The sequence below is a fragment of the Larus michahellis genome, chromosome 4 (genome assembly GCF_964199755.1).
Source record: "Larus michahellis chromosome 4, bLarMic1.1, whole genome shotgun sequence".
NCBI classification, from domain to species: domain Eukaryota; kingdom Metazoa; phylum Chordata; class Aves; order Charadriiformes; family Laridae; genus Larus; species Larus michahellis.
Genome location: NC_133899.1, coordinates 18211329 through 18230596, shown reverse-complemented (window position 1 = coordinate 18230596; position 19268 = coordinate 18211329).

Below are 19268 nucleotides of genomic sequence, written 5' to 3'. Positions count from 1 at the left end.
ATTTAAAAAAAAAATAAAAAAAAATCTTTCCTTGGTAGAATCTATTTGCAGAAAAAAAAAATATTTACATTCCTCTGCTTCTCTTTCCAATTCTGCAATAGACTAATTAGCAAGCACTTTGTAGTGTTTATAGATTTGTACCAATCACCACAGTGAAAAAAGCAAGTTACCTGACCCACATCTAAATAAATAAGCAGTCTCCTGTTGATATCTGTTCTCAGCAAAGTTACTGGTAGTAGTTTGCTCAGGCACAGAGTCCAGAACAGCTTTTCCCCACCAAGATTCATGTGCCTTTTGGTCACGAACATCATCCCCGCTTGCTATTTTTTTTGCTGCATGAGCAGGAGAGAACACAGAGACTAGGGAGCCAGAGCAAATATCTTCCCTTAATTTTAAACAAATCACTGAACACCTAAAGGAAATTAAAATAATGAAGAGATAGAAGAGACTACATGGAGAAGTAGCTGAAGAACAAGCATGTAAGTGACACTGAAAACAGGAAGAGATGATCAAAACCTTCTAAATGTTTCATTCCACGGGGCCACTGTCCCTTCCCAAGGGGATCACTGTACTTTCTACATGCCATAAACTACCTCCCTGATGGTAGTTGGCCTCACTGCAGACACAGAGGCAAGGAGACTGTTGGCACTTGAGCGCAGACAGTCCCTATGATAAGCCATGGAGAAGGAAAAAGGCTGCTGACAGTCAGCTATGTGTCTTTTCATTACAGGTAACCACCACTTTAAGCAAATTGTTTCAGGGATTGGAATGTAGCAATAACTGATCTAATTAGTGTAGGCTGTAATTTAGGAGGGTTCATTATGTCACAGACATTATGACTCCTGGGTATTACTAAAGGACTCATTTGTAGTACTTGAAATGAATTTCTCTGAACACATATAATGTCACCCATATAACTAGTGTGTAGCTTTAAGATGATCTGACATATTTAAAATCTCTGACTTGGAGCAGGATTAAGTTTCCAGACAGTAATAAACAAATCAGCAAATAGTACAGATTTACTTCTTGCCAAGAGAAGGAAAAACAAAAAAAAAATTAATGGCTATTTCAGATTGAAATGGCAAGTAAACTTTGTGACAAAACTACAAAGCAAAATAATAAATCATGCCAGAGGAAATATATATCGTGATTAAAGACACACACACACACACACACTTGACAAAGACTTCTCATTTCTGGGTACAATACCTGTTTACTTCACCTAACAAGGAAAAAGTTTAACAGCTTTTTTAAGAGAAGTCAGTTTATTATTTCTGCTCTCAAAGCTCCCATGAGCTTTCCTTCAGCAGGAAAGCAAGCCGACACTTCAGGTGACAAACCCCACTATATGAAATACACAACGAGACAAACGCAGAAGAGTGTGTAAGCAGGTTTCAGTAGTACAATGCTAAAGTAAAAACCGAGTTATAATTAAGTTGAAATTGGTAATCAGAAAAGGTTACAAACACAACCTCTATTATTTGCTTCCCTTCAGGGGTCTCTCACCCACCGGGTATTTCCTAGTTTTTTGCTTTTATGACCTAAAAAGTTCATTCCCACACTGATACAGATATGCTTTTCCTTTTTACTTACATAACATCTGCTATTAAAAGAAAAAAAAAAAGAAAATTCTTCTGGAGAGCACTTATGCATATGCTTAACGTTAAGCAGTCCTTAGAGCCCCTGCCTGCACCTTCTTAAATCAATATTAAAGCCTCTGTTAATTTCATTTATTCATGATCCCCACTCAAGGGGAAAACGCTATCCTGACATTGACATTAGTGTCTTCTAGGTGTTCTATTCTGAACACAACGATCTTCAGACCTGATCTAAAATTAACTGAAACGAATTAATTCTTTACTTACCTTCATATGATTTGCATTGGACCTGCCTTCTTTGTGGGAGTCACAACTCCCATGTTATTTGTTTCTCAACTTCCTTTTGAAAACTTGAATTTAACGAAGTTAATTTTAAAAGTCCTAGTTTATAAAGTAGAATATTAGAATTAAATCTTGTACACAAAACGCAGCATTGCTCAATCAGAAATGGGCGAGTTGTGAATGAAGCCAATAGGGAAATGCTGCAGCATGAGCTGCTGTTGTTTCATTGCGATGTTCCAGGGGCTTGGAGCACCCCCGGACTAAAATCACAAAACTTTAAAAGTGATTTTGAAAAAATTCTTTCCCCTAGAAAGCTGAAGACCTAACTGGATGACTTATTCCTATTAGTTCCTAATACAGATGGGGGCTCAATATCTCTTAAATGGTTTTTAAAAATCTCAGATATAAATTTAATTTCCAGATACAAATTAGATTTCCACTATCTCACAAAACCTTTTTTAATGTTGTTACCACCAGTATCCTTTTTGGCTGTCTAGGTATCAAATATATTTTTAAGTGGGTACTGAACCAACTAGAAAGACTGACTGTATTTAGTCTTTAATTAAATGCTGATGGATTTCCTTCAATAGCATTAAGCTCCGAAGTGAAAAAAACATAATTAAATGATGCTCCTACGCAGGCAATGATCAGCATTCTTGCATGCAAGGTGTGGTAGCAGAGTAAGCCCAGGATTACTTCTCCGTTTTAGTTTTCATATTGAAGTTCTCATAGCTCATGAGAAACCTTATTCTGTATGCATGAAACATAAACCAGGCAATTGTCCTAAGGATGCAGTGGATTTATAAAAGTCCATTAATCTGATTAATAATTGGATTGCTGACAAGTTAAGTGTCTCAGTGCTGTTAAAACTAAGTATATTTTAAACGTATCTGACTTCCTCCCATTATCCGTCATCTCACTGAAGATGTGGGCAAATAAAAGGTTGCTATCATAACAGGTTGCTCTCCCGTGGAAGCCCCTGTATTGTTAACAGGCAGAAGAAAGCCCCGGTATGAAGAGCTGGGGGATTGTACAAGGTTTTGGGACATACTAAGGAACTGAATGACAGCAGAAAAGGAGGGCTATTAAGGTTAATCTTTAACACTCCTGCTTTAAATATTTCCAATACTAGTGAACTGCAATTTCCACGTGTATATCTAAAACATTCCTTTTTTGTGGACATGTTCTACGTGATGTCTTAGCAGAAACCAAGAGATACAGACTGTGATCTTAGCTTCACCGCTGACCTGCCCCGTGACCCTGGATAAATCATTCCACTGTTCTGTTTCTCTTCTGACTTTTGCCTGTCTTACTTCTTCAGAGCACAAGTTCTTCATATGAGGAGCCAACATATAGTCACATTTTTTTCCCCCCAACATGTCGAGGCCCTGATCTCAGATGAAGCCTCTAGGTACTCCTGAAAATAATAAAAATGATGGGGAGGAACAGATGGTACTGACATTCACAACCCTCATTCCAACCCAAGAAAGACAGCATCAGCACAATTACACCTACAATACTTCGTCATGGATTTTGTCCGTGACTTAGTAGGGTACAGGTGAGAAAATACACCTCTGTAGTCATTGCTGCTCACTGTTGAAAGTCTTAATTTATGTTAAATAATGGAATTATTTTGCCATATTGCAAACATCAGACTAAGACCACAAACTCAGAGTGAAGAGCTAAAGGAAATTGTATCACCAATCCAGGTTGAACTGAGGTGTGCCATTCCTTGTCTTTGACTCCCCCCCCTCGCACTCTGCTGAACACAAGGATTTTTCAAGATAAAGAACAAAGTGCTACTCGCACTAGATCAAGGCATAGCTGCTAGGTAGGACGGTTCCAAGATATGAATTTTAACCCCCCCAGACAAGTAGGTGTCACATCTTACCCACCTCAGGAGATCACTCGATTGATCGGCCTATTTTATGAAAGTCTGGACATACTTCTGCCTCCTCTTGAGCCTATGTTTCATGGATGATTGACCATACTCTGGCACTTTGGGCCTCAAGCCTGGGAGATTTAAATCCTGATATGACTTAGGATCTCCGCTAGATACATAGGCTCCCAAGAAGGGCACAACTCCAGAAGGGCTGTCTTTTGCACCTCCTAAATTTTCCTTAGTGTCCTGGCTGCTGTGACTCCTGCTACAAGTTGCCTCAAATCAGCTGACTGGGCTGAATCCCTCTACATCCTCATCTTACCGGGAAGACATGCTCAGGCACAGCCTTAGCAGTAGTGATACATAAGGAACAATGTAAGAAAGCCAATCCTACTGTCCAGCATGGGAATGGGCCAACCTGTGACGCTTGAGCTTCATGATGTTGATAAGCAGATCAAGTACAGCCCCCATGCTAAAACCACACCACACGCCTGGCACTAGGACCGTGCTGGTGGAAAACCTTCTGGGTGATTCAGATCTTCAGCTGTGGGATGCTGTAAGGCAGCAAGAACTGCCAAAAATGGTATTCCAGGACTACACTGGGACACAGTTGCATGCTCACTTGAACCCCATTAGGTATCACAAAACTGAGATTCCCCTGGGCAGTTTCCATCACCTTACACCTGCAAACTTCAGCCTGTGTCTCTGAGGTACGTACCTGCCCTGTGCCTTTCGCAGCCATTGGAAAATTTTGGTGTGCAGCCCGTAAATTGGAGGAGAATTGACGACTTTCTCACTATCACCTCTGTCCTCGCCAGCAATACCATATGCCTCCTTCAAAGCAAGGGTTTCAGTTCCCTGGGAACATCAGACGACCTGTGAAAGCTGCCCTAAGGAATCTAGATAAATGAATGTTTACACTAAATTACTAGGACAGATTAATTATAAAGATTCTGTGTCACTTCTGAGCTGAGCCACGTAAAAAGCAAAGGAAACTGGTGGCAGTTCTGTTAAACAGGCTTTACTAAAGAAAGTATTGTGGGCCCAAAAAACCCACTCAGAAATACAGAATAAAGCTAAGACGGTAAGAAAAGATATAAGAAACTAACAATCTTCTTCCTTTCCTCTCTTTACCCTTCCTCCCCTTTTTAAAGTAAGCTTGACCTAGTGTGACTCCTAGAAGTTACCTGCTGGGCACATCAGAAATATATCAGTAACTAGAGAATGAGGAATATATCTGAGGCCATGGAAAAGAAACCAAAATGAAAGCTTTACCATTAGGAATATTAATATCAGTCCTGTCTGAGTTAAGACAGTTACAGACTGGAAGACTCGGTTGCTGCTCTTAGTTTGTGTAAGTAGGAATATCAGCAATTTATCCTGTGAAAAATAGTACTTCAGCCGGTAGAGGTGGAAGAGTGAGAGAAATTGAGGCTTTTTGTCTCAGATTACATGTCTAAGGGCTAGAAAAACCCCACTACCTCTTCTCCCCCCCCCCCCCCCCCCCCCCCCCCGTAAAAAAACCAAATAAAACAAAACAGAAGGGAAAAAAACCCCACCAACAACATAGCAACATGACAGTGATGTGTCTAATGATCTCTGGCAGCCTAAGATAAGATCACAGCCCTTGGGACTGGAGGAGCCTGGAGCTAACGGACCCCTGCTTTGGGGAAAAACTAGAAGTGCACACACAAAAAAAAAAGTTCAGTTCTCATATTAAAAAGAGAGGAGAGGTATGTTGCTAAATCTATTCCTCTGAAGAAACCTTTGAAAATATAAGTGTATGAAAACATCTGAGTCACTTGCTGCATCCAGGAGTGAGCGATCCCCTCTGCCCTCACCAGAAATGCCAGCCAGGGCTGCCCTACTCCCAGTTTGCCCCAGGAACTACACCACGTTCAGTTAGTTCCGTCAGTTTTTTCAGTACAAGTCACTGTGCGAACACCATTCTCCTGTTGAAGACACTTTAGTTTGGGGTTGTTTTTTTTTTTTTTTTAAATGCAAACTTGTGTGTAAATTATAAATTGAGCATATAATGAATGGAGTTCGACTAAAATACTTCTGTTGCTATCCTAACCCTGAATCTCCCTCAGATCTTGGGAACAAGCCCGTTCTTTCAGGGAGGTTGTTTGGAACATCTGTAATGTAACTGAATTAAAAAAAAAATAAAAATATATATATCAGTTCTGTTTCAAGAAGAGATCCAGAAACTCCTAAAGTCCACAAGCAGCTTTGTTGTTTCTATTGATTTTAGATGGGAGGTGTGAAATACAACAACTAAATGGCAGTGCCACTGAAAAATCAAGTTATTTATGGTTCTCTTCAGTTGGATCAGTTTCTCTAAATAATTCCTTGTTTACCTGCATTACTGTTTGGACTAGTGCAGTGCAAGGCAAGAGCAGGATGGGAAAAACCTGCTTTTTTGGGGATGCTATTTAAGCACATGTCAAACGGTGCCCTGGCTGCTGCTGAATCCTGAGCTCTTCGGAAAATCCAACCCTTTCACTGGGTGCTGAACAAAGACAAGCCATGCTCCTGGTTAGCTTACAAGCCTGGTACCCAAAAAAAAAAAAAAAAAAAAATCACAGCAGGGTTGGCAGCCCCATACATGTTTGAGCAGAGGAAAATACACTGTAATCAAATGCTGAGCGGGTAGAAAGAGCAAGGAGCAGCGGTTCTGTGAATCACTTCCTCCCCCAAGGCCTTGCCGTCATTAGGAGTACAGGTGTGTGGCTTTAAAAAACACATGTTGTCCATACTGATATTTTAACAAGCGTTAGTCAAAGCAGTAGCAGTTTTAACAGGCATTTACTGGTCAAGATAAACCCTAAGCCCTCCCCCCCTCCCTGGGTTATCACAGTCAGCTAACATGTTAAAACAGTAGCTGCCTAGCTCAAGAAAGGATTTTAACATGAGTTAAAAATAAAGTCCTTTTTGTACATGCATGGCTTAAGAGAAAAGAGTCCAAATCCCTTCTTCCAGCAAGAAGAATAGCAAGAAGCAGAAGAAAAAGAGGATTAGAAGCAGCATATGTGCTCTGTCCTCCCCGTTTTCTTCCCAAGCTGTTATTTTGCTTTGCTCCACTTCCTGAGTGTGCCACTGGATGCCAACCCAATTAATTTCTGTATTACCTTTCAAACCAGGCCCACATACAGAACAGGGTCAAAGCATGGATTTCTGCTGCCCAGCGCCCACAGGTAACAGGTAAATGTTTTGCAAAACAAACACTTTGAATACGGCGGTTGTCATCAACTCAAAATCTGTCATCTCTTTGAAAGCATTAGAAACAGAGGATGAGGGAGATGCTCTCGCATCCGTCCAGCTCTGCCATTGGGAATACATCAGAAAAGCTCTCTGGCATTTTTCCGAGGTGTGAGATGAGGCAGAATTTGCCCCAAAAGCATGAAAGCAAAGTTTATGTCCATTGCTGTGCGGCTGTATTTACACTAATACTGAATTTGGAGCTCAATGCCTGGTACTAATCACTCATTCTGAGTCAATTTGAACGTACCTCTCTCTAGAGGCAACAGAAGTCTAAACTGAAACACTGTAGGAAATAAAATGTCATTTAACTGGAGAGAGGAAGGAGCCTTGTGAAAGTGAGAGAATTCAAGGGGCACTCCTTTCTGCTGTCATTTGTCATGTATGACACAGGAATGTTGACATCATCTTCTGATAAATGACACTGGCACCTGCATCAGAGAGATATTCTTCAGCAAAATAGAAGTTTGAAAATCCAGCAGCAGGGCACTAGTAGTAGGTTCCAGGAGCTTGCAAGAAAGGAAAGATAGATGATGGTAATTTTCTTCCAAAGAGAAACATAAGACTTTTTAAGAACCATTCTCCTTTGCTTCCCCTTCTGCTCCCTCTGGGCTTTGGGAAATGATTCTGTTTTCTAAATCTAATAGTGGCTTAGACACAAGCTATATGTTATCCAAGAGCTAACCTGTGGCATTTGTGCCACCACCCCGGCTAGGGGGATAAGTGTCAAGCAGAGAGCTCCAGAAGGCATAGCTGGGAAGGGGAGCTTCAAAGAGGCCAGTCTGGCCTTCTCCTGTCCCGGGCCAGTTAGAGATGTCAATGAACAGTCTGTTCTAGCACTAATCCTTCCAAATCTCACCTTTGCATTCACAACCTGTAATGTAGAGACTTCTTCCTTGTAGAAAAAGCAGGAACACGTGTCTCCATCCCACTCCTGGGAGGTATTCTGTACAGCCACAGGGTGGGTTGGTGGCAGAGGGAGATCCTCAAGTGGCTTCTGCACAGCCATGCAAAGCCGGCCGTGCTGTGCTTCAACATCAGCAGGCCAAGGTGCTTAAAGAAATCTTTTTACCGTGTCATCTTAAGACAGACATACCACAGGTCTTCTGTTTTGAAAAGCTGAAGACCAGGGGATTAACTTTGAGAGGAAAAGTCCTGCTACTCTTAAAAACAAAAAGCAAATAGATATGTTTTCTCCGTCAGAATTTCCACTTGGTTGGCTCATGGAATTTATATGCAGCTTGATTTTTCTTCTAATTCTATGATTTATTTATCCCAGAAAAGAAGGGGGGGGAAAATCTATTTGATTTGGAACAGCAGGTCGGGAAGGCGAGTACGCAGGCTCTGTGACCAAGGTAGCCCAGTTCATCCTCAGGAAATCTGCGTTCCGTGCCAAGGACGTCCCTAGCTACTGGCTAGTCCCAGTTTGCTCTAACTCACTAACTACTGTCCAGTCTATTTATCATTTGCCATCTCTAGGGATCACTGTGCAGTGATACGGACTAATAGCCCAGCAATATGCCAAGACATATCCTTTTCATCCCGCACAGCCAGCACTGTCTTCCAGACCTCTTAGTGCATGAGGGAGGCTGGAATCTGGATGAAGAACAGCTGGCTTAAAACAGACCCTGACAAGCCAATACTGGCTGAAAGGAGAAAGCACTGGAAGAATGAAGCAGTACACAGGCTTACCTTCATTTGCAGGGCTCTTTCTCCATGACAGTTAAAAATATTATCCTGCTTTTGGGTCTTACTGGATCCATCTTTGATACTGAGCACTGGAGCAGAAGCAATCCCCACACTCGCGATTCTCCTGCCGGGATAACAAACCCACATTCATGTCTTCAGTATTTTCAGGTTGTATTATCATAACCTGGGCTATGTAACACATTCACCCCTTTCCTCTTCTAGCGCAGAGAAGCAAAAGAGAGCGTATCGTACTGATGTGCTCTTCAGGCTGCTCTGGACTAGAGACTTGTTAATTAAGCTGCGGCCTTGTGAGTCCCAACCAGCTGGTCCTTCCCCATCAGAAAGCCCAAGACCTTCTGCATCGTAGTGAAAGGGGAATGATAACCCCAGATGCTGGTCCCTTGACTTAATGGGGTTAGCTCAGCCCCATTTGCTTAGCAAAAGGCATTTTGTTTTGTCTCATCACGTCACCCGTGTATGGCTATGTATCACTTGTACCACAGAAGCCAGTGACACAATTTTCATACTCAAGCATATACCAAATGTGAGTGCTTAGGTTTGGATGAACATCTTTCAGCAGCCTGTTCTGCAGAAGAAAACAGTAACTTCAGGGACTGAGGGAAAATGTGGATTCTTACAAAGAAAGGTGAGACAGGAGATTGGTTTTTATTGTACGCATTTTCTTCAACAAAATATGGACATTTATTATCCTTACAATCTTGATACTCCTAACAGCTTTTCTGTAGCAATCTATTACTTGATTAGTTTATACTGTTTAGAGCACAACAATGATGACATAATTTTGTTGTAATGAAGATAAATACTGTCTCAGAATGTCAGAAGGCACCACATCACCCGTTAAGTGTAATGACTTGAAAATACCCTAAAGAAAAGTCTTCTGGGTTGGTTGCAGGAAAATACACACACATACACGTCTGATTTTGATTAAAATACAAGCTATTGAAATGCTCAGTTCAGTCCAAGACTAGAATCAACTGTTCAGGCCCATAGATTGAAACACAGAATAAGGGGAAAAAGAAAATCCTCCTAGGGCTCTCCGTATTCTCTACGCATTGGCCAGATAATGATCTAATAACAGCAGTGACTTTGGGGATATTTGTTTATCTACTCTGAGCCCAGTTAAGTGACTCAGAGGTAACACAGCGTTTCACCGATGTTCTGTTGGACCAAGCCATGTTGTACTAGTAACTTTATCCTAAAGGAGGCTATTCATAGCAGGCATTCAGTAACGCTGCAAAAGCAGTAATTCGAAGACGGTTGCAAATACATTTGTGGATACAAATGAGGCAACCACAGGTCTTCATATTTTATCGATGTAAATGCGAGTATAAAATAGCAGGGTAGGAGTCCTGAGGGTTTCTCCCAGAGCGGGAACGCTAGACTGATTCTTCATCCAGGCAACGGTGGGGGTGTGTCTCTGAACAGTTTTGATTATCAGACTCCTGACTATTAGTTAGCAGTGCAGAATCAGGCCCTTCGCACCGACAAAACTCTGCACTCAATCTTTTCTGACCCCTCCTTTGAAACTAAGTTTAGGCACAAATGCAAAATACAGAAGATTGAGGAGGCGGGGGCTAGGAGGAGGAAAGCTGAAGGAAAATATGCTATAAATATGAACTGGGTCATATAAAAAGATTAAGTATGAAAGACAGCTTTCTTGTAATGTCCAGCTGCTTCTCCTAAATATTTCTAGCAAACCTACATATGTACAGTTTCAGAAAAGTACCAAGAGGGAATATTAGTACTTCATTTAAAAAAACCTCTGTAGGATTGCTAGTGGGTTTGAAGCTCTAATGCTGAGATCTGTCAGGATAGGACAGGAGTTATTTCAACAGTACTAAATAGCTCTCCCACTGCTTTACTGTGGATTGATCCATTTTCACCCTTTCTTGCCTTTCTGCAGTCACACACAGATGTAAAACAGATTAAGGCTCTGTGGAAATAAAATAAATAAAATAAAATAATAAAAAAAAAAAGACACCTAGGACTTTTTTGACTTCCCCTACAATAAAGTGCAGGGAGAGGTGAATAAAGCCACACAAGAGACAGCAACAAAATGACAAAGGTCCCGACTGATAGTTTATTGAGATGACAACTCAGTGAGTTTTTAGACATCTCTGGCATGAAGACTATTTTTGTCTTTCCACAAGTTAAAACATATGTACGATCAAGACGACTGCCTGCCTATCTGTTGAAGCTTGTTTCTCCCCATTACCTCTCTCTAACAGAGCCGTACCTGACTGCAAAATATTCCTTCTGCATTTTAATGTACTTTAGAACAACAGTTGACAACGCTTGAAAAGAAACCAAAGCAAAATAACAAACCATTATCAATATATTATTTATGCAGGATACAAAAGCTGGGAAACATCACTAACAAGTCACTTAAATTTTCAGCCACAGATCTTGAGCATGGAAAAGCATCATTATCCGTACCTGGCTGGTGGGGGAACAGTGCAGGGGAACGGCCGCATGGTCGCAACGAGAAGGGTTTGATTGCTGCCTCTCGCAGCAATTCTTACCAGCGCAAAGGGAAAGCGAGAGGCTTTTGCTTTGCCTTGGCAGCACTTTGTACTCTATTTCTTTTGGTGCAGAGCGCTGCACAAGCTCCAGGACCACAGAGGATCGATCCCTGGGCTCCTTCTCCCCCTTCAGTTCCTGACCTCTGGCGCCAGGTCTTTTGCCTCCCAGCCCACAGCACTGTCAACCGGACCTCGCTGCACGCAGCATCTAGGCTCTGGAATGCCTCAGATTCAGCTTCAGACACAATAAGGATTACAAATTATAGAGCACAGTGGGAATAAAAGAGATGGGTTATCCCCTCTGACTATCCATCACTGTTTCCCATGTCTCTGGGCAAAAGCAAACCAAAGCTTTCTCAACCGCCCAAAGACAAAAATAGGTTGTATGTATTTTTAAATGTTATGCTTTCCCAATCTTAGGCTAATAAAAGTCAGAAAATAGAGAAGACATTGATTTTTTACTTTCTAAAGTCACTCGTATAAGAATGCCCCTACAACTTATATTTTCAAACGATAAAATATTGAAGCAGAGTGAAGTAGTTAAACATTTTTTCAGCTCAAAGTACTTAAAAACGAAGCACTTCCATTACATGCAAGTTTTACTGTGTCTTTTTTATCTACAGTAAGTTTAGGCACAAAGCAATTAAGCAGGCTGCTGCGCAGTCATATGGCAAGTGAGAATCAGTGAGCTTATATATCTGTTTTGAGGTTTAAAGTGTGAAACTGGCTGAAAACTGGGTGGTTTTGAAATTAAGAGAACGCTCATACTGAACCTGATCCTGTCATATGATCATAAGCTCTCAGAGATGCCAAAGAGAATTTAAACTGAACAATTTTTGTTACAATAATGCCAAAAGTCAGAACAATATTGGATATTTCTAGGAGTTCTGGTTTGTGTCTTCTTGGCCAGCTCCAGGAATTTGTCAGGGACTGTTGACTGCTGAAGGCACGACTGTCATTAACTTGAGATAGAAGATCTCAAGGTGATGACTGTAGATGGGGCACAGAGAGAGCATGAAGTTACAGATACATATGTCTAGGAGTTTATTATTATTAAATTTTAGAAAAATCCCTGAATACGTACACAGATACACACAAACACTCGTGCACAAAAGCGCGCATTTTAGAACAAGGCTTCCCTGACAGCAGTTGTTGTATTTTGATGTCAGTCTAAGGAAATATGTTGGCAGCTCCTCCACACAAAAATCTATTTTCCACAAACAGCATATTCTGCCAGTATAAAATTCATCATCCAGCCATACAAAGGACACAGGGCCAAGGGGCTTGAGTGACACACCAAAAACCTCAAAACACATGTCTGAGCTGCCACATGACTTGTATAACACTGTTCACGTACAGCATGAAACCGGAGCTCAGTGAGCTGCATCTTCATAATATTTTGCAACATCCTGTAAACTCATTGCAGGGAAACAATACGGACACTAAAAGTGGTTTGGCCACTGCAATAACAGAGACCCTCTAATTACTCTGATTTTATTTTATCTTTTTTTAAAAAAGGGGCAAATGTTGAATGGAGGGGAAGTCAGTCATGCTGTTCATTCAACACTAAATACCCAAGTCATGCACCTTGGTAAAGAAAAAAGGTAGATCATATCCCAGCTGCTATTTAGTGGAAATAAGGTACTGCTGAAGTCATATAATTGGTGACTTGAAGCCACAGGTCACCTCCGAAATTGAGACAATTCCAAAGGAAAGAGTCTAACGATATAAGGAAAAAGGGCCACTGTGAGGAAGTATCTTAATAAAGCTGGGGGGGGGGTGGGGGGCGGGGAAAGGGCCTTCATGGAACATTGGTTCTCCAGGATTCAAATGGAAAGATAAATCTCATACCTGAGCCAAATGGATGCATGAAAGAAATAAGAGTTATCAACATCTACTCTCAATTTCTTCTATTTTTATCCCACTTTTCAACACTGGGAGAACAATTTAGAAATTGTTCATGAAATTTACACTAATAAGCACTGAATTGTTTTATCGTTTGTCCTGATGGGTAATTCCTGAGAAGAAGGTAACTTCTGCAGCCTCTAGCGTCCTGCAAATAAACCAGCAACAACCCAAAACTCGGAATCCAAAAACTGCAGAAAAGTGGAATTCAGCTCTGTTTCCAAATCTCAGCTTAATAAATCTTTTTGGTGGTTTTATGACTAATGTAAAACTGAAAGTAGGCAAATTCCATCTGTGGTTCATCTGAGCAGGAGCAAACGCGCAGTAACAATATCGTTTCATGAAAAGACCACTGGGCAATTTAACATGAGATCTATGATCTTTTAAAGGCAGGAAGTATCTTTGTGAAAATGCCCTTTTTCCTTAATCAGAAAAATCAATATAGAGTTGAAGAGGGAGAATATTTCTCTTTTAAATAATAGCGTGAGAGATTCTTGCAGAGCATTTCTGGCTTACTAGTACATTGCTGCTTCACCTCCCAACACAAAGAAACCTATTTATGCATTGGACGAGCAGCCTCCTTGCACAACCCTTGTGCCTCCCTGTCTGCCGCCGGGTTATCTCCGCACGTTGGTGTGCAGGAGGGTTACGCAGCCCGAAACCAGTGTCCAGCTCAGCTCTTACCCCTCACTGCGCTCCTGTTGCTCAGCCTCATACTTGGGCTATCCATACCCTCGTGACTAGGAGCTTGCAGCACCCAGCTTGTATTCATTGGCCTCCTTAGAAATTATCATCAGGCTGCCGGGGACTGTGGGGCAGGACCTCGCCCAAGGGGGATTTGTTCTCCTTGCGGCAGCCATCGCCGTTGCTGCTTCTTGGGAGACTACGTTATTGAGAGCCGCAGCAATTCCTGTGACAACATTTCAGGGGTAAATTCTCCTTTGATACCGTTGGAAAATCCTTGCCAAGCTGACACTACATATTAAAGGGTTCACAATAACAGAAGGCAGAAATTAAATCGAACAGGATATTAATACCTTGTAGTTGAGGAAATGATATTTCCTTTTGATTTTACTTTTTGCTTTGTGAATTAGCCAAAACCTGCAGCCCTGCATAAACTGAACCAGCTCACCAGGTTCTCCACAAAGAAACAGCCGTGGCCCTCCTCTCCCCCAGCACGCAGCAACAGCAGCCCCCTCCAACACCTCCCCGGCTAAAAACTCTCTTCAGAAACCTGGCAAGCTTAAAATACTAAGGTCTACTTCATTCCACATCCCCTCCAGATCTTTTATCCATCCTATTAGTTTCCACAGCAGCAAATATTAGTTGGCTTGTGACTAACTCATCTGAACAGCCCACAGATGCAAAGAGAAGGTTTAAAACGTGAAAACGATTTTTCACAGTCCGATTTTATTCTGTTTCTTTCTACTGTGCACTAAGATCTTTATTTTCCCACTCTCTTTGATTGATACAGAAAGTAGTTGACTGCATAGATCCAAAAAATGTGAATAAGCGCTACCTGGGCTAAGACAGTTGGAAAGCCAGAGCCCCCCTCTGATATTTCCACTGTGTTTTGAAGGGAGCCAGACTGAAACACCCAGGTGTGTTAAACAACAACACAAACTTAGTGACAAAATTATTTCCAAAAAAGATTAAATGTGTTTTCTGTTGCATGACATATTTTGGTGGGTTGAGGACACTTTGCTAACGCAAGAAACTCTTCCTGACCCGCCGCGACTTGTTAATGCTTCACACTCCGGAGCGTGAAGCAGCTATCGCACGTGGCTGACAAGACATAGGGTAAAACGTGTTACTGTCTTTCAAAAAAAGGGATCTATCACACTAAGCCAGATATGAGAAACCACCTGTGTCAAGGTAAGAAACACCATTGTCACAGCTGCTGAAATTGCCTCTTTACCTTCAATGATAAACGAATTGACTATCGCAGCCAAACCAAAGGTGCGGGTTTGCAAACCTGCATTTACACAGCGGCTCCGGTCCCGTGCGTGGCCTCTCGGCTCCTGCAAAGCATCTTTCTGCAGCTCCATCTCACAGTGCGACTCCATGGGCAGGACATGGTTCCCCTGCATAGAGCAGGCTCTTCTTCCTTCTGCCTCTACGCAGCAGCCTACAGGAGAGATTGAGGGCTGGCTGCCATCCCGTTGTCCAAAAAGTTTGGGGAGGGCTGTTTTGTTTAGGTCTAGGGAGCTCCATTACATCATGGAAGAACCACTTCAGGAATGATGTGCCAACATCTCTCTTTTAACTGTATCTTTGCTAAAATCCATACATTGGCATGAGAGGTGTGTGCATAGACACACGTATTTAAGAGAAACCCATCCGTATGTCTGCTCTTCAGGCACTGACTTTTTAAAAACATTAAATTGCAGTATTTGTACATTATCCAGGCTCAATTTAATTCAGCTTTCAGAGTGCTGGCATGGCACAAATTAGTTGATCTCTGTGCCAGCAGCCATCACTAGTGTAACAGCAGAGCCAAATTGGGGGAACATTAAGAAGCACGTTTTGTGTACATAATTGTGTGTTTACAAATGAGGCATTTGAATATTATATAGTTAGTCCTGTGCAACACTGAGATGGGAGTCATAAGAGTAAGAAAATTTGGCATGCTGGTATGAAACTCTGGCCAAAAACATCATTTAATCCAGACAAGGAAAAAGATCGATCAATTATGCCAGTAAGTTTGAAACAGCACTATAAAAAGAAAAAGTGACATGGCATAGGTTTGTGGTTCCCAGCTAATGGAGCTAAAACCTAGCATCAGATGGTTTGTATTTTACATTATTGTCAAACAAAAATAAATCATCAAAAACATGGCAGAATCAAGCCGAACTGGCAGGACATACCATAAAAAAAAGCAGCTAGTGGTTGAAGTGAAAATTAAGAAGTGCTGTTCATTCTCCCAGAAATGCCAGGGCTAACCAGAAGAAGCAGCTCACACTTACAGGCTTTGCAATTCATTCCCTTCTTTTCTGCAAGGCAAAGGCTGTTAGGCCATAGCAGAGTTCTGCTCCAGTGAGATTCTGCTTCCTGATGTTCAGAGATTAGCATATTAAGTACATTATGTGCTGTATTTACATAACTATTGTATTATGGCACAGTTAAAATTTTGCTGGTATTTCTATTGTAAACCCCACTTCCAGAGCCTAGAGTTGTGATTAAAGATTATCTCCAGATGACCACCTTTATAGGGGTCGGGGAAAAGGGAGATTATGTATTTATTTTTAAAACATATTTCAGATTTCCAAAAGAAACAATAAGCTGCCAAAGACACAGCAGTCTAATCAATACATCAATACTGGAAGGGAACAAGTATTCTTCCAGGAAGAATTGATCCTTCAAACGTGAGAACTGACAGGCTGAGGCTCAAATGACTTTATCATTCTTTACATTACCACCGACCCCAAACATTCATGCATTGTGACCTGAGCCCCAAAATTAGGAGTTTGCCTTAAAAATCATGGGACCTAAAGACTACAAATTTAGAGATCATTTTATGCTCCTTCCATTTTTTGAAGCTATCAACTTCAACATTATCAGGCTTTTCTTGGCCACTGTACGGGCTATACGCTTACTAACTAAAGAATACGCCATCCTTTGAATCCAGGAGAGAGACCTACATAAATGAAAGTCATGATAAAGTCGAGAAAGCGGCCAGTCCTGTATTATCCTATATTCTAGGTTATTTGATGTTTCCAGTACCTGACAGAAGAACAAAAGTAGCCATTTCATCAAACAGTCTCTGGTCTGTATTTCCAAATACTATGATTTTCTTTTCACGAACGCTCCTGGCTGTTCTGGGCTTTCTTCTGGGCCGATACAACTCAGCACTGCCCTGGAGCTCTGCATAGCTTGTGCTCCCCCTGGGCCTGCAACGGCTGCTGCACTATCAGATTAGAACAACCACTGGGCCATAGACTATGGATTATCATCAGTTCGCTGCATTTGGCTTCAACCACGGAGTGATGCATCGGGGTTGGGAAACCAAGCAAGTCTTCCAGGCGGGGTCTGCCCAGCCGAGTTCTGTGCTAGCTTCTCCCACAGTCCTGGCATCGTGGGCCATACACAGCCCTAAGCATCCACGATCTCCTGACCAGTGCAGGATGATACAGCGATTCCACAGTTTCATCTGTTGCTGTGGATTTCCCTGCCTGCAAAGGCCCACGATTACAGCATCATTGCTGCTCCATCTCCACCAGCAACTTCTTTGCAGCAACTGAAGCAGAGCATTTGCACTTGACCTCCCCCCATCTTTGCTATAGTTGGGATGGGAAATTAATTTAGATTTAAACAGCCACATCAAAAACTCAAACAAGTTTTACTTTCAATTGCTATCTTCAACAAATGCGTTGCTCCAGCTGACTTGGCTCACATTTTGAGCACAGGACATTTGGTCACATCTCGGGGCCAGATTCCTAAATACAGTCAGGTGTTTGAAAGAGCAGGAAAATATCTATGTGCATTCCAAAAAAAAAAAAATAAAATTAAATTGACTATTTGAATCTTTAGACACTTTAATTTTTGTGTATAGGATTCTAAATCCCAATGACTCTCAACAAGACTCATGCTCTCAAGTGCCTTCATTGTTTTAGTGAGAACTAGTCTAAAGGCCAGATTTTAAAAACCGTTTAGTGCCTTGACTCTCATCTGGCTATAAGCCACTGAGAAGCTCTGTAACTTTTACCCACTCCCTCTTCTAACTAGAATGGAGAAATGGAGAGGATGGTGCCGTATTTTATAACAAAAAATTAGATTCTGCTTAAATGGAACAGAGGAAGACAGGGGCTGTCCACCGCCATGACCCGGCTTCACATACATCTCGGATGTCTACGCATTGTCACTCAGAAAAATGAATAAATGAAGTCCTTATTCATAACTTTTCTATGAAAAGTTATTTCTCCAGAATATAAATTTCTACTTGTAAACTTCGTGTCACAACAGGTTTTGTTTAAAAAAGAATTTTTGGCTTATGTCACATCCCAGATCTTTGTCATGAGGAAATACTTATGCATAAATTATAATGTTCTGAAAATAGGTGATTATAGTAGGAATAGAAATGCATCCAGGCCATTAATTGTAGTGGCAGACTGGGGCAGTGTTGACACATACATACACATATCATATTTATTGACAAGTTACAGCGTTTACCAATTTCTAGAGTTCTGAAGTTGGAAAGTCTGTACCATATGTTGAGCCAAAGGCTATGGGCAATATTTCACCACTGAGGTAACTTTCTTAACCCATGAATTTACCTGGCAGTAGATCATCTTAAAATATATCATGTGGCAAGTCTAAATCAATAAGCAGCTCTTTCAATCCCCAAGATTACCGTAATTTATATACGTTGCACTATGCAGACAGAGGTAAAAATCTTTAATACGCTGAAGCATCTCACCTTGCTAAAAGTAAACACCTGCCTTGTTTTGATTAAGAGGAAAGCAATCCAACCAACTTAGAGCAAACTTGGCCATTCTCCACCCAACTCAACACTTACGAAACTTCGGTTAGTTTATCCTTCCAACATATTATGGAAATATTAGTATTTGCTGCTCTGAAAAATACTTTTTTTGGCATCTTCATTTCCCATCCCTATTCTAAGATAAACACTGACAGCTGATGGTATTCAGGAACATTGCCATATGTTCCCTTAGAAATGGAATTCTGAAACACGGCTGTTATCCACCAATTGGCATATTTACTAATTAGCACAAGATTGCTCAAATACATTCATTTCTCCCTCAAGGGAGAGCCCCTCTGAAGAATTCTCATCTGATGCATCGGGATCTCCTACTCACCACTTACCCACTCTCACAGTTTCTGATTTAATGGTTAACACAGGGAATCAGACAACTCTCCTAGGGAGCAAAGTCAAACTGTATATCTTCGATTGCTATTTTTTCCAGACAAGCAATGCAAACAGCACTCGTAGAGTTAATATTTGAATGCCTTTTCTAATAAAGCCCGCTTCCAGTTTTTCAGTCTTTTGTGCAAGTTTAATAAAATAAATTTTGAATATCAATGGAGTACATTCTATTTTTCTTGGCATGTCTCTGCCTTGCTCTGTCCCTCTATTGCAGGAGTCATGCC